The sequence below is a fragment of the Schistocerca gregaria genome, chromosome 1 (assembly GCF_023897955.1).
Source record: "Schistocerca gregaria isolate iqSchGreg1 chromosome 1, iqSchGreg1.2, whole genome shotgun sequence".
NCBI classification, from domain to species: Eukaryota; Metazoa; Arthropoda; class Insecta; order Orthoptera; family Acrididae; genus Schistocerca; species Schistocerca gregaria.
Genome location: NC_064920.1, coordinates 98,708,133 through 98,723,711, shown reverse-complemented (window position 1 = coordinate 98,723,711; position 15,579 = coordinate 98,708,133).

Genomic DNA, 15,579 nt, shown 5'->3' with positions numbered 1-15,579 from the left:
CGGACACACCAGGAACCGCGGTGTTGGCCGTCGAATGGCGCTAGTTGCGCAGCATTTGTGCACCGCCGCCGTCAGTGTCAGCCAGTTTGCCGTGGCATACGGAGCTCCATCGCAGTCTTTAACACTGGTAGCATGCCGCGACAGCGTGGACGTGAACCGTATGTGCAGTTGACGGACTTTGAGCGAGGGCGTATAGTGGGCATGCGGGAGGCTGGGTGGACGTACCGCCGAATTGCTCAGCACGTGGGGCGTGAGGTCTCCACAGTACATCGATGTTGTCGCCAGTGGTCGGCGGAAGGTGCACGTGCCCGTCGACCTGGGACCGGACCGCAGCGACGCACGGATGCACGCCAAGACCGTAGGATCCTACGCAGTGCCGTAGGGGACCGCACCGCCACTTCCCGGCAAATTAGGGACACTGTTGCTCCTGGGGTATCGGCGAGGACCATTCGCAACCGTCTCCATGAAGCTGGGCTACGGTCCCGTACACCGTTAGGCCGTCTTCCGCTCACGCCCCAACATCGTGCAGCCCGCGTCCAGTGGTGTCGCGACAGGCGTGAATGGAGGGACGAATGGAGACGTGTCGTCTTCAGCGATGAGAGTCGCTTCTGCCTTGGTGCCAATGATGGTCGTATGCGTGTTTGGCGCCGTGCAGGTGAGCGCCCCAATCAGGACTGCATAAGACCGAGGCACACAGGGCCAACACCCGGCATCATGGTGTGGGGAGCGATCTCCTACACTGGCCGTACACCTCTGGTGATCGTCGAGGGGACACTGAATAGTGCACGGTACATCGAAACCGTCATCGAACCCATCGTTCTACCATTCCTAGACCGGCAAGGGAACTTGCTGTTCCAACAGGACAATGCTCGTCCGCATGTATCCCGTGCCACCCAACGTGCTCTAGAAGGTGTAAGTCAACTACCCTGTCCAGCAAGATCTCCGGATCTGTCCCCCATTGAGCATGTTTGGGACTGGATGAAGCGTCGTCTCACGCGGTCTGCACGTCCAGCACGAACGCTGGTCCAACTGAGGCGCCAGGTGGATATGGCATGGCAAGCCGTTCCACAGGACTACATCCAGCATCTCTACGATACTCTCCATGGGAAAATAGCAGCCTGCATTGCTGCGAAAAGTGGATATACACTGTACTAGTGCCAACATTGTGCATGCTCTGTTGCCTGTGTCTATGTGCCTGTGGTTCTGTCAGCGTGATCATGTGATGTATCTGACCCAGGGATGTGTCAATAAAGTTTCCCCTTCCAGGGACAATGAATTCACGGTGTTCTTATTTCAATTTCCAGGAGTGTATTTTGAAGTGGTTCAAAGAAAGGTGACATTCTTACGTACGTGAAGTGAAACATGAAAACCACTGTCATTTATCTAGTTAAAACAATAATTAATAGCATAGTAAGGTAAATATATCATAACATGAAGGTTGATTTAACCACCATAGTTATTTACCACGAGGTGCATTCAAGTTCTAAGGCCTCCGATTTTTTTCTAGTTAACTACTCCCCCAAAATCAATGCAACTGGCGTTACCTCTCGACGTAATCGCCCCGCAGACGTACACATTTTTCACAACGCTGACGCCATGATTACATGGCAGCGGCGAAGGCTTCTTTAGGAGTCTGTTTTGACCACCGGAAAATTGCTGAAGCAATAGCAGCACGGATGGTGAATGTGCGGCCACGGAGAGCGTGTTGCATTGTTGGAAAAAGCCAAAAGTCTCTAGGAGCCAGGTGAGGTGAGTAGGGAGCATGAGGAATCACAATCGCGAAGATACTGTTGCGTAACGTTTGCTCGATGTGCGGGTTCGTTGTCTTGGTGAAACAGCACACGCGCAGCCCTTCCCGGACGTTTTTGTTGCAGTGCAGGCAGGAATTGGTTCTTCAAAACATTTTCGTAGGATGCCCCTGTTACTGTAGCGCCCTTTGGAACGCAATAGGTAAGGATTACGCCCTCGCTGTCCCAGAACATGGAAACCATAATTTTTTCAGCACTGCTGGTTACCCGAAATTTCTTGGTGGTAGTGAATCTGTGTGCTTCCATTGAGCTGACTGGCGCTTTGTTTCTGGATTGAAAAATGGCATCCACGTCTCATCCATTGTCACAACCGACGAAAAGGAAGTCCCATTCATGCTGTCGTTGCGCGTCAACATTGCTTGGCAACATGCCACACGGGCAGCCATGTGGTCGTCCGTCAGTATTCGTGGCACCCACTTGGATGACACTTTTCGCATTTTCAGGTCATCATGCAAGATTGTGTGCACAGAAGCCTCAGAAATGCCAACTCTGGAGGCGATCTGTTCAACAGTCATTCAACGATCCTCCAAAACAATTCCCTCCACTTTCTCGATCATGTCGTCAGACCGGCTTGTGCGAGCCCAAGGTTGTTTCGGTTTGGTGTCTCACGATGTTCCGCCTCATTAAACTGTCGCACCCACGAACGCACTTTCGACACATCCATAACTCCATCACCACATCTCTCCTTCAACTGTCGATGAATTTCAATTGGTTTGACACCACGCAAATTCAGAAAACGAATGATTGCACGCTGTTCAAGTAATGAAAACGTCGCCATTTTAAGTATTTAAAACAGTTCTCATTCTCGCCGCTGGCGGTAAAATTTCATCTGCCGTACGGTGCTGCCATCTCTGGAACGTATTGACAATGAACGCGGCCTCATTTTAAGCAATGCGCATGTTTCTATCTCTTTCCAGTCCGGAGAAAAAAAAATCGGAGGCCTTAGAACTTGAAAGCACCTCGTATTAGATTTGGTATGACGTTGCGTTCCTGCTGGCTTTGAATTGCCTCAGCAAGCGACTTACAAGGCGACCTGCAGAATAACGAGTATTTCGAAGTACGGTGCAACTCAGGATCATTCACTTCAGTAAAACATGCCAGAAGTGGCGAGTGCAGGAATGGAGACTCCCACGCCGTCGGAGCAATTAATGTGTATTCCGAGCAGCATGCAACGTACTGGGTGGGGAACGGATTTTGGATGAAGCACATGGCTTCTTGGCCCTTCAATAGCCTGAGGAAAGACGAAGAGAAAGACACCACAAAATGGCCACCAAGAACCCATTTGTGAACGTATGGGCCCCATTCACAACCAACCCAAGTGTTACCCGGCAGTAGGATTGCAACTATTAGCACACCAAAGGATCGCCTTGAGAGCCCCATGAAAGATGGTTAGCTGTCTCACCTCGTGTGAGAACTTTGTCATCTAAAACTTGCCAGAATTTGCTCGTTTGTTTACGAAATTTCAGCCAGTCTTGGTCCCTGCTGCCAGCTTATTTGGCCCTGTGCTGCCCGGCCACTGTATTCGGCAATCTGATGCGAGCGAAAAAAGAAAAGGGAAAGTTGTTATGTGGACAAAATGTGGTTAACTTCCTCGTATTGTAACAAAGCTCAGTCAGCAATTAGGCATATTGTATATCATACAAACAGAATTCTAACAGTGACGACATTCAGTGTGCTAGACTGCGCGCAGGATATGTGTTATTTCTGGGTCTTTCTCAGGGACCAGCTAACTGAAACGTATAAAAAACCTTACAATGGGTACTGCAAAACAGTAGAAACGTGCTTTGACTGCGAGGAGCTTTCATGTTCTTCGTCGATCTTCACTGAAAATGAAATGCGAATACTTGTTTCATACATGTATGTAAATTCCTGGAAAGGAGTACGTACGTCTGTCCCTCATGTAACATCATTATTTATTTATGGTGTATTACATCTAGTAATAATTTACAGTCGACTGCTTTTTGTTCATTTTCTGATTGCGAATCTTTGTGTAACAAAGGCGTGGATGCTGTACACTCTTAGTATAAATGTACTGGATCTTGGCTCCCGTTGTTTGCTCAGTGGGACCTGCTCCTCTAGCGTATTGTGTAGCGCACTATTCGTCGAGAAAGGAAGGCGAGCAGAGGCAGATGGAAACAATGTAGTGCGTTAATGACCTATGGCAGATACAATGGCCAGCTTGACAATGGTTTTTAGTGGATTTTCGACACTCTTCGGGTTAAATATTGGGCTGGTTCATAAACACCCAATTAGAGATTTTTGTAATTTCCGGAAAAGATTTCAGCACAGATGGAAAAAATGCTACCATTACAAAATGGAATAACAAAATACAGGGTATATCAAAAAGTATCATCCGATTTTAAGAAATCGTAACTGTCATGTTACTTGAGATATGTGCTTCATAAGATACTGTCGGAAAGGGCAAATTCTCGAGTCTTACATGGTTCCCGCAAGGTAGCAGCAACGTGCTCTCACTTCAATTCTAGTAAAAATTGTCCCAGGATAACAGAAAGCGTTTTGAGTTCCACGTTTCTTGCAGTGCTGATCAGTAATACCTGTTCAGCATGAACTTCGTACTAGGTACGGTATGGATCCCCCTACAGCACAGAGCATTAGACTATGGCATGAACAATTCTGAAAAACGGGTGTCTGTGTAAAGACAAATAGCAGGGGCGTTCCCGAGTGTTTGACACAGACGTCGAACGCAACCACCAAGTTTCACAACTTTCTTTTCCCACAGTTAGAGACTGATTCGAACGACTTCATTTACCAACAGGAGGGGACACCACCACACGGGAATCTGGAAGAGCGTGAATTTTTAAGTCAAAGGATTACTGAACGATGGATCGGTTGGATTGAAACAAATAATTCAGCCATACATTACTTACCTCAAAGGTCACCGGACCTGACTGTATGTGATAATTTCTTGTCGGTTTTTATAAAAGACTCTGTAACTCAAGATTCACGTGGGATCAATTTGACAACCGCATTGGCATATGCTGTGCATCTCAACTAAGGGCACACTGAACACCTATGAAAGGCCATGAAAAGACGTTTTTGAGTCTCCCGTTCATCAAAAAACAAAATTCATTTTATATTTTTATTAGCTTCAGAAACATAGACGTGCCAAATCGGTTGATTCTTTTTGGTAACCCTGCGTATTAATCTTCTTTTACAGAGCGGAAGTCTGAGAAGTGTCCAATGGTAAAGCACTCGTTCCTCAATTAATTTGATGCTATAATAGCAGTAAAAAAACTGGGGTTTCATGAGGCTACACCTTAAGCCTACGGACTGTAAGACAGAAACAAAGTGCGCAAATTTGTCAAGGCCATGGAGGAGCTCGTGACAACATATCATCCAGATAATTAATGCAACCTGGGGAGGCACAGTCATTTACTCTAAAATGGTTGGATAATAGCTACAACAAAAGCAAGGCGCAGGAAACGAGTACTCAAGACACATCGAGAATCTTCGCTCTCAGGAATCTGCAGATATGCTTCAAACAAATCACTTTTAGGAAAGTATTAGCCAACCGATGATTTCCTCAACAGTTCCTCCGAGCGTGGAAGAGGCTACGTATCGGAGATCGACTGCTTGTTGACTATAGTACTGAAGTCGCCATAGAGACAAAGTTCCAGTGACGGCTTGCGAACTACATCAAACAGAGAATACCTTAACAGTTTGCACAAACCCTGGAGATTGATGTTTGCCCACTTCTGCTTTCACTTGAGATTTCTGGACGACAGGAATAGGACGCTCATGACAAAAACGAGCCATCAATTTCAAATAAATATGAATAGAATAATTCGTAGCACACCCTACACCTTTCGAAAAGAAGTCAGAAAATTCCTTACACGGTATGTCCAACTGAGAATACGGTGCCTTGAAGTGCGTCGATGATAGGAAATCCCAATGTTTGAAATGCGTCCACCACGACCAAGTTCTCAACACCGACACCTTGAACCAGCTAAAATCTAATGGAACCAACCACTACCGTGTAAGAGGCAGATACCGTAAATTGCAGTGTTCTGTTTGCTGTAACTGGCCAGCTTGCTCGCGATCAGTGTAAACAGCTGCGAGTATAAACTCACGTAGGCTTCAGAATTCAATAATATCGCTACAGCACCTGTGTAGACCTGCATCCCGACAACTTATCGGAAAACTGTTAATTCGACAAATGATTTTGGAGAAGCCACAAGCATTGGAATCCCACTGTTCAACGTCCATGTCATGAGCTACTTTCGGCGAACGACAGAAGGAGGCGATATGGCCCACCTTCTGGCAAGCACTAAAAGTAGCCCAGGGCTAGGACATGAGGAAGGTTCGTGCTGTACCAGACGGAGACGACAGGACGGTAACTGACAACACCATCTCTGGCGTTGTGTCGGTCGGGCTGCTTGGGCTGGGCTTGGTCTACTGCTCGCTGGAGCCGCATGTGTACCAAAACCGCTGCAACCATTACTGCCACATGGCTCCATCTTTCAGCTTGGTCACCTGCTACCCAGAAACTTATTCTACCTACAAAACTTTGGCCAACTAGGAGTTTCCGCAGAGTGAAGCATTAAGGAGCACTTCCTTGTCTGGAGCTAAATAGACAACTGAATCAGGCATCATAGCATCTGTGTAAGAGTCATTATGGGCATCATTAACGAATTGACACTTATGACTAAGGCTGTGAAGTTCGGCTGCCCAGGCAGTGTATGGCTGGTTCGGTTTCTCAACTCCAGCCGCTGTGACATGTGTATGTCTACAATGGTAGGTGGACAATAGACTAAACATGTCATCCAAAGTAAGATCTGCTGGTTATTGTAGAGGGACAAACTGACACAGTAATTCGTACGTTTTAGATGGAATCCATGAGAGGAAGAACGCTTTGCACAAATTCTAAACTGTCATGCCGCAAGCGAAAAAATGCTGCTTCAAATGGCTCTGAGCACTATGGGACATAACATCTATGGTCATAAGTCCCCTATAACTTAGAACTACTTAAACCTAACTAACCTAAGGACAGCACACAACACCCAGTCATCACGAGGCAGAGGAAATCCCTGACCCCGCCGGAAATCAAACCCGGGAACCCGGGCGTGGGAGAAAAGATGCTGTGTCTTTTTTTGTAAGCTTCCTAATCCTTGGCTGAATCATCATACGGAGGAAAAGTGGGCGGATGGGTAGGTGGAACGGTACCCTATGTGTTAATGGAAGTCGACGAAATGCTCATTGCAAAACTAAGCTGTTCAGTAGCGGCCGGTAGCAAGGCATCCGTAATGACTAACTTGATGGCATCATAGTTAAAGACTGCACGCGCAGAAACGTCCCAAGCTCACAGCCAGTGCTATGGTAACGAAGTAATACACGAAACTGATCCCAGTAACACAAATGTGGATATCTTCATTAACCTCCGAACAGTAACAGAAATAAGCTTTTAATTAATTCACACGTTACGAGACACTGAACAATTAGTGTCAACGGTACAAGTGGAGAAACATAGAGAGGGTCAGTCAGCACTGCACTGCGCTCGTACATGAGCGAGCCGCCCGCAGACGGTGCAGTGGAGATCGCGTCCCACAGGTGACCTCCAGCGGCCAGTCCGTGCTGATTTAGCTGGCGGACATCTCACACACACAAGCCCGGTGCACTCACACTCACACGCATTGCTAGTAGAAAACTCCTCCTTGGTTTACGACGGCAAATACCTGCTTGGTATTCAAAGGAGGGCTACGTCGCAAATGTGAATGATTTATAATTTTCCGTGCTGGCTGCTACTTTGCATCTGATAGCGGGATGTTTCACTGAGTAGCACACACACTTGTTTGGCATTTCTGGGACTATACCACACAGCGCATGTGTACTTCGTAGCTGAGTAGCAGTAGGCCAAAGTGCAGTCATAACTAATGTGGGGTGTGCAACCAATGTAGTGCCTGCTAGTTTACGCATGTTGTATCCAGCAGCTACTTTTTTTACGTTGATGCAATGTTTCCTGTAGGTAAGCGCTCTAGCTAATGTGATAGCCAAGGATTTAGGCATTGCGCAGTTTTATAGCCATTTTCCCTCCCAGTCTATGTGTAGTGCCTTGACCTATGTCTGTTCCTCGAGTGAAAGAGAGAGGCTTGGGTATTCAAGTGGTTGAGTTTGGTTTTCTTTTAGCAGACAACCATATGTTTAAGACTCTCTGTATGTACTTCTTTTTAGAGATGGTAGCGGAACTCGGCTGTTCGATAGAAGATTTCAAATTAAACACCTTTCAGCCATTAAATTTCCAACCATATTTAATATGGCAACCAGTTTCACCGTTTTACTACAACATGTTCAGGCCACTGACGGAAGTGTCGAAAGGATCTACCTCGGTTGTGAAGACGTTGCTGAAGATTTTCTGATAAGTTGTTTTTGACAGTCTCAAACTTATTTCCATGGGATATAATCCCACAGTGACCAGCATATGTAAATCTCTGCCTTGTCGTAGTGGCTCGCCATGGTATTGGGACATACTTCAACCTGGACCATTTTGTTTGCACAGGTTGCATACATTCAGAGTTTAACTATTCAGACACAAATTATCGCCCCTCCCCCACCCCCAATTAACTTATAGTTATGATAACCCCTCGGGGTTTATTTATGACCCTTGCCGACAATCCATTCTTCTGAGAAACCATCAACCCTCTGCCTGCTTCACCCCTCTGGGAAATGCCCAATTCTTCTTTTCCCCTCCTCCAGCAACAACCTCCTCCTCCCATCTACAAACTGGAGGAAAAAGACCTTGTCTCTACTGAAGAGGAAGGATCTCATGACTGAAAATTGAAATCCGTGCCTATTGGCAATATAATATAATGTTCAATTCAGTTAAAAATAACTATTTAATCAGTTTTCGGGAGACAGAACTTTCCCACTTGGGTACAGCTCACAAATGCACGTCTCCTCCGCGCGCCAAATTTCATGGAAGTAATAACTATAATCACGAAAGAATGGGATGAGTGCGATATAGTAGCCGCCGGTTTGGGTCACCCACTCGTATGCAAGCAATCTGGGCACAGCCTCGCTCTGGGCAGAGCACTGAGCAGCACACGCATCTCATAGAGAATACTTTTCACCAAAAATAACGATTCAGCAGGATGCATTTTGCAACTCATAGAGTCTACTGTGTGTGCTGGAGCTATTCACGTGTTTTTAAATGGCAGGTCAAATCACACTAGGAGAAAATCTCCTCCTATTCCACAACCCCAGACTGAATGAACCAGAGCTGGACCTACACTGAACTAGTTCTTCTTTGAGATATCTTATTGGAGAGCTTGAGAGGGGAAAATACTAACACAGAGGGTGGTTTTCCCATACCACTTCCATCAAAAACCAACAGAAATGCATCTGAAAATAGGCACTATCCAATAGAGAAGGTTGAATGGTATCTGGTTACGTGATCATGGAAGTGAGGGTATAAGGTGGATGCCTCCTCAGTCACAATCATTTAGTAAAAGACACATGAAGTGCCAGCAGCAATCTAGATCTTCATCCACCTCTGCCTCTCACAAGCAGCCTAAAAGTAAGTACATGTGGTTTAGATTGATGTCTTTGTTCAACTCCATATCTTTGTTTGTTGATGCTTACTGTTTCTTCTTATTCTTTGTTCAGCTACCTCCATTCTGTCTGAGCTACCTCTGGCTTGCCTGATCCAGTAGCATCCACCGGCAGTTTGGGACCAGCAGTGACTTGCGGCCTGTGGGTGCCAGCAGAAGCAGCACTGTTGGGTCTTGTAGCACACCTGACCAGTGTATTGAAGTAGAACAACGAAGTTCTATTGTCCATCCCCATCTCTTATTTGTATAACAAAGACACTCAGCCAATAACTGACTCTCATAAGAACTGTGTTTAGGACCTTAGAACACGCAGTTCCAGTCAGTACTGGTCTCTATCATCCACACCATCCCAGAACATTCCGGTGATACTGCAATGACAGACGGATGATGTGGTGGATGAGAAGCTGCTGTTTCCTCCCAGTGCTACATTTCTTTTCACTTCAGCTTATAATTTAACACCTAGCGGTTCAAAGCCCCTTAAATATTTGTAGAGAAGCATCTGTGGGCAGTGGGTGATGTGTTCATAATGCACCGAGGTGTTAATGTATGACTTACGAGTATAACGTTAGAATGGGTTGAACTGTGTTGTGCAGTACTCCGCATAAATGAACAAATGTCCTCTGAGTACTGTCCATCTCCATATATTTATTTTGCTGGCCTGATGCTCACTGTAACATAATTGTATGTTGGCATGACGTTCATGGTGTGATTTGGAGGTCGATCCTTTTATCTGAAACACTCCATGGTTATAAACTTGTTGTGTTGAGAAGACTGAACAGATGGTTGCCTTGTGTTCAAATTGTGTATCAGGATATTGTCAACTATCTCCAAAATATCTACATACATACAGTGTGCATACAGACGATTTAGAACACTGCATCAATAACGTGTCAAAAGGAAAAGCTAAAGGCATACTCATCAGTTTGAATGAAACATGCGCGTGAAGATAGAGAAAGAACCAGTTGATTTTTTGATGTAGTACGCCCAGTGTATGGCTGCTGAATAAAAATACAGGACTAGTCCAAATGAAGGAACAGATTTCAAACATTTATTAATTCCAAAACAGAAGAAGTGTAAATACAGTTCCAGCGTTGCTGGGAAGAGGAACACGTTTTTGTGCATTCCATGTGAGCACCACGTATTACATGGCAAATATCAAACAGGTGGCTCATTTCCTGCCACACATGAAGCAGCTGGCCTGTTGTTACCGAATTCACAGCTTCAACAATGCAATGTCGCAGATTTCCATAATTTCAGGCATTAGTGGGATAAGAACGTGGTCTTTTACGCAACCCCACACAAGTGAGAAGGTATGAGGTCTGGAGACCTGGGAAATCCTCGGTGATACTTTCGACCTCTGCTCCTCCGCTTCTAATCCAACATCCTGGACTGGTATCGCTTGGGCAAAACCGGAGATGGGAAGAGAACACCCGGATAATTCTGTGGTAGAAAGTAGACGACTTAGTGCAAAGGTCGATGGAACTGAAATGAATGTACCTGACTTAACTGTAATGGTTGACAGAACAGGTCGGAATGCATATGGTCATCCGGTGTGCTTAGTATGTAAGAAGATGTTTACTAAGAATAAGGTCATCGCGGCATGGAAGGCTGTTCGGGGAGAAGTTACGACTGTAAATGTCAGGATTTTTGGATCGAGAACAGGCACTGAGCGAAATCTTTAACGCTGTTAGTGAATTACAGTCATCGAAATTACACAATGAGACCGGCGTTGCTAATTTCATAAACAGTCAATGTGATGGTAATAGACTAAACATTTCGTGTCAGTGATGGAAAATATGTTAGGCATGTAGAGTCCGTGTTTAAAAGAAGACAAAAACAATACAGATAAGTAATAGGGAATTTCAAAGAACAACTGCTCTAATGAACCTTATTTCGTAAACCACAAAAGTTATAAATTATTCACGAAATATCGGGAGATGTATGGTGAAATACTGCAATTGACTGGCGTACAAAATAAGTAGGAAACTGGTGCAGTGCAAAAAACAGAGCGATTATAAACCTATATTAGGCGCTTCATATGGAATTGGTGATGGTACTGACATCAAGTATAAAAGAGTCAGCAACCAGAGACTGCAACACATGATACATGACGATCTTAATGAGCTGACAGATTGACTCCGACTGCTCATGGCAGCAGACTAGTAATACAGCTTATTTGAATGAGGATTTTTCAGTAATCTCTGAGCTTAGAGAGAGATAGATGTGTAACAGAATGAGTATGGAAATAGTATGGGGTGGTTATAACTAAACTTTTCATATTTAACATGTTATAACACGGAAAATAATAACCACATGAGTACCCAACCTGACATGGGGAAGAGGAATAATTCGGAATCAGTTCAATAGAAACACTTTTAATGTGCTTCTACGGTATGTCATGCAACAACATAGCAGTACCAAAACTGCTACAAAGAGGGCTCAATATGGTCCCCATCAGTGTACAGGAGGCTCTGAAAGGGCAGGATTGCATTCTGCACAGCAGATCAAAGCATATCCGTAGGTATGCTGGCTACCTCACTTGATATGTTGTGCTTCAGATGAGCACATATGTGAATGTTCCCTTGGTAAACCCTGACCTTCAGATACCTCTACAACCAGAAATCACAGGGAGTGATATAACGTGATCATGTAGGCCTAGCATTTGGAAACAATCGGCCTATAATTCGACCGTTTTCCAATGTGTTTCGGAGAAGCAGGTGAAGTTCATGAGCGATGTGCGCTGGGGTCCCACCGTTGAGTTAATGCATCTCTCTTCTGCAGGCGGGTATGACCTGCTGGCGAGTCATATCGCTGCAATGCTGGCGGGTCGCACTGCAAGTCTCTGCTCCTTGAGCGCCCATATGTTCAAAAAAGAATGAGCCAGTTATGAACGTAGCCATAAAGCCGCTGTAGCGCAACTTTACGCTAGCACATGAAAGGCTCAGTTAATGAAATGACTGCACCACAATTCTTAAACATTATTGTCTTTATTACTCTCTGAGCAAGTTTCATTACTTGGTACTTATTAAAAAAGTATATAATATAGAATCATTGCACGTCCGGACTTGATCTTAAGCAAGGGTAGACAAACATCAGCTCATTTCGCATTAAACTTTTAGGCAAGCTATTAAAATAATAAAAGACTAGAATATATTTTACAAAGCAGTAATATTTAAACAACCACTAACAAAGCAACCAGAATCCAATAAGACTAGTACTTCAACTAGAAAAGCAACCAGGCTAGAATATAACCTTTGCTCTTACTGTAAGCTGGCGTCTACCAATGAGTACACGATTAAAAAAAAAGATCATAAAATTTTAGTACAAAGTTTCTTATAAAAACATTACTCTAATTAAACATAGATATCTCTAAAACAATTCAAGTTGACAATTGAATGGCTTTAGAGTTAACGTCTGCAATAGCTCAACATTGAATCATTAAACAACATTAAACAAACTCATGGTTTTAAAATTAAGCCACAACTCACGCAACTAAAATGCATCGAGGGATAGTGTTTGTAATTGTAGGTGCAGCTTAAAGCAGCATTACGCTGCTTTCCTTCCATTACACAAGAACTGTCACTCTTGGTACGAGCACTTTTACCCTCCAACAATCAACAGGCCCAGCTCGCCCGTCTCCTCAGGCAGGTCGTTGCACACACAGAAGAGAACACAAAGTAACAATACAAGCTTCTAAAACACACAAGCCTCAAAAACATGTTCATACGTGCTTCAGGGAATAAAGGCAAGACAATAATGACAATTTAAACAATGGCCTGGAAAACTTCAAGCAACCAATTGGTCAAGTAAATATGTAAGTAGGCTGCCTAGGTTTCTTTTATTGGTAAAGCCACGTAGCGCTCTGTATCAAAATCACTGGCTGTGCTCTGTGCAGTCTGTGGCTGGTTTGCATTGTTGTTGGCTATTGTAGTGTTGGGCAGCTGGATGTTAACACCGCATGGCGTTGCGCAGTTGGAGGTGAGCCGCCAGCAGTGGTGGATGTGGGGAGAGAAATGGCGGAGTTTTGAAATTACTAAGACTGGATGTCATGAACTGATAAATATATATTATGACTTTTGAACACTAGGAAGGTAAATACATTGTTTGTTCTCTATTAAAATCTTTCATTTGCTAACTATGCCTATCAGTAGTTAGTGCCTTCAGTACTTAGAATCTTTTATTTAGCTGCCAGTATTGGCGCTCGCTGTATTGCAGTAGTTCGAGTAAAGAAGATTTTTTGAGGTAAGTGATTCATGGTGGAGAGTTTTGTAATAGCTACTTTAAGAACATGAGGCAGTAGTGTGGAATACATCACAGCTCAACATTCAAATTAAGATGCGTTTCAATCTTTGTGCCTCGTGAAAATGGACTGATATCCTCCCGGTAATAATTGCACAGTATAATCAAACTAAACATAGCACAATAAAAATGAGATCAATTGTTGTTCGTTGTAATGCACTCATGGATACGCTGTACTATTGTACTAAACTGTTGGAGCCACGTAAACAATAATTTAATGTAGTTGATTTGGTGCCTATCTCAAAACACAAGACAGAATTCGAGAAGTCAATCCTCACAAGTTAATCGAGTGAGTCAGTCAGAGTTTCCAAAGTGCCGAGAGCATATCGTAGGACAAATATTTTAAGGATTAGCAGTGTTACTGAAATTTCTGTATGATTTTACAGAGAGGAAGTTCAGAAAACTTCAGAACCACGTGCGTTTCGCATAGAGCATCTTATAAGACGTCGAGGTAACAGGGCATTAGTTAAATGGTTTGGTTTTTCTGCATCACAAACCAGTTGGATTGACGCTGAAGATTTGCTGTATAATGGGTTTCACAGAGCACAACCGGACAGTAGCACAAAATGTACAGTATGAGACATACTACATGACGTGGTTGTATGCGCATCAAGTTCCTTCAAATGTTACGAACAAGAATGTATAAGAAGGTGCATTACCCATCGACTCATCAGTTGGAGCTTAGATGTAATGTTATGTATTCTGATTTTAAAAGAACGAATATCAGTATTGAGCGTGAATTACTTCCCACAGACTGACTTTAGCAACATGCTATGGAATTTTGAGCTGATTTGACTGGTGACATAGTGGTGCATTCTAAATATCACCACGTTTCACAATAAACTTCATCTGGAGATTATTGGCGTAAAAGAAATTGTGGAAATAGAACCTGGTGCATATGATTACGAGATTTAATAAGTCTGGAAAAGCAATCGTACTATGTGCAAACATCACTACAGTTAAATCTGGAATGAAGACTCCGAATGCAGCGACTGATTCTACCTAGAAAGGTTCAATAGCACGGATACTGGGTTTCACACAGGTTGTGAACAGGGACGCTACAAAATCCATAGATCTGGTCAGGCAGTGGACATAATTCCTGCCAGTTCTTTCCGTGTCAAGTGTAACACAGCAACTAACTCTAATTTTAACAGCAGATTGATTCGTACGGTTTACAGCCTCTTCCCTTCAGCTGAAACAGGTTATAAGACCGCTCAGACCCTTAAAGCGCAGCTTTACAGTCGCACTTCAGACACTTGGCTGTGTAGGGCTGCGTACTGTGCACCAGTATAACCAACTCGTTGAGTTTCACTGAGAGGAAATGACTCCATGGCTAATCTACAGGAGAATCACCAGTGACCGCAAATGTGCGGAAACCTGTTATTACCAGAAGCGACAGTGGCGACCTTTAACTCGCTGGACCAGAAGTGGTGACGGCAAGGTTTAATCATCAGGGACTCACAGCAGCTTTCCAACGTCCCCATATTGTTGACGAAGACAGAATGGGCATAGGGTTTAAAACTAATGAGCAAAACACTCAGAGCGTCACCTCAGTACTGAACAGCAAGGCGACAACATGTGTGAACTCAAAGTTTCTTAAATCATTAAGTCTGAAACCTGGAAATGATGTTGTTCGATATAATTAGTCTGGTGGAACATGATGAGAATGTACACTGAAGAGCAAAAGAAACCGGCACACCTGCCTCGTAATGTGTAATGTCCCCGTGAGCACCGACGAGTCCTTAACACGACGTGGCATGGACTCGACTAACGTTTGAAGAAGAGCTGCAGGGAACTGACACAATGAATCCTGCAGGGCTGCCCTTAATAGTATGACGGGTGAGGATCTCTTCTGAACAGCACGTTGCAGGACAGCCCAGATATGCCCAATAGTTTTCATGTCTGCG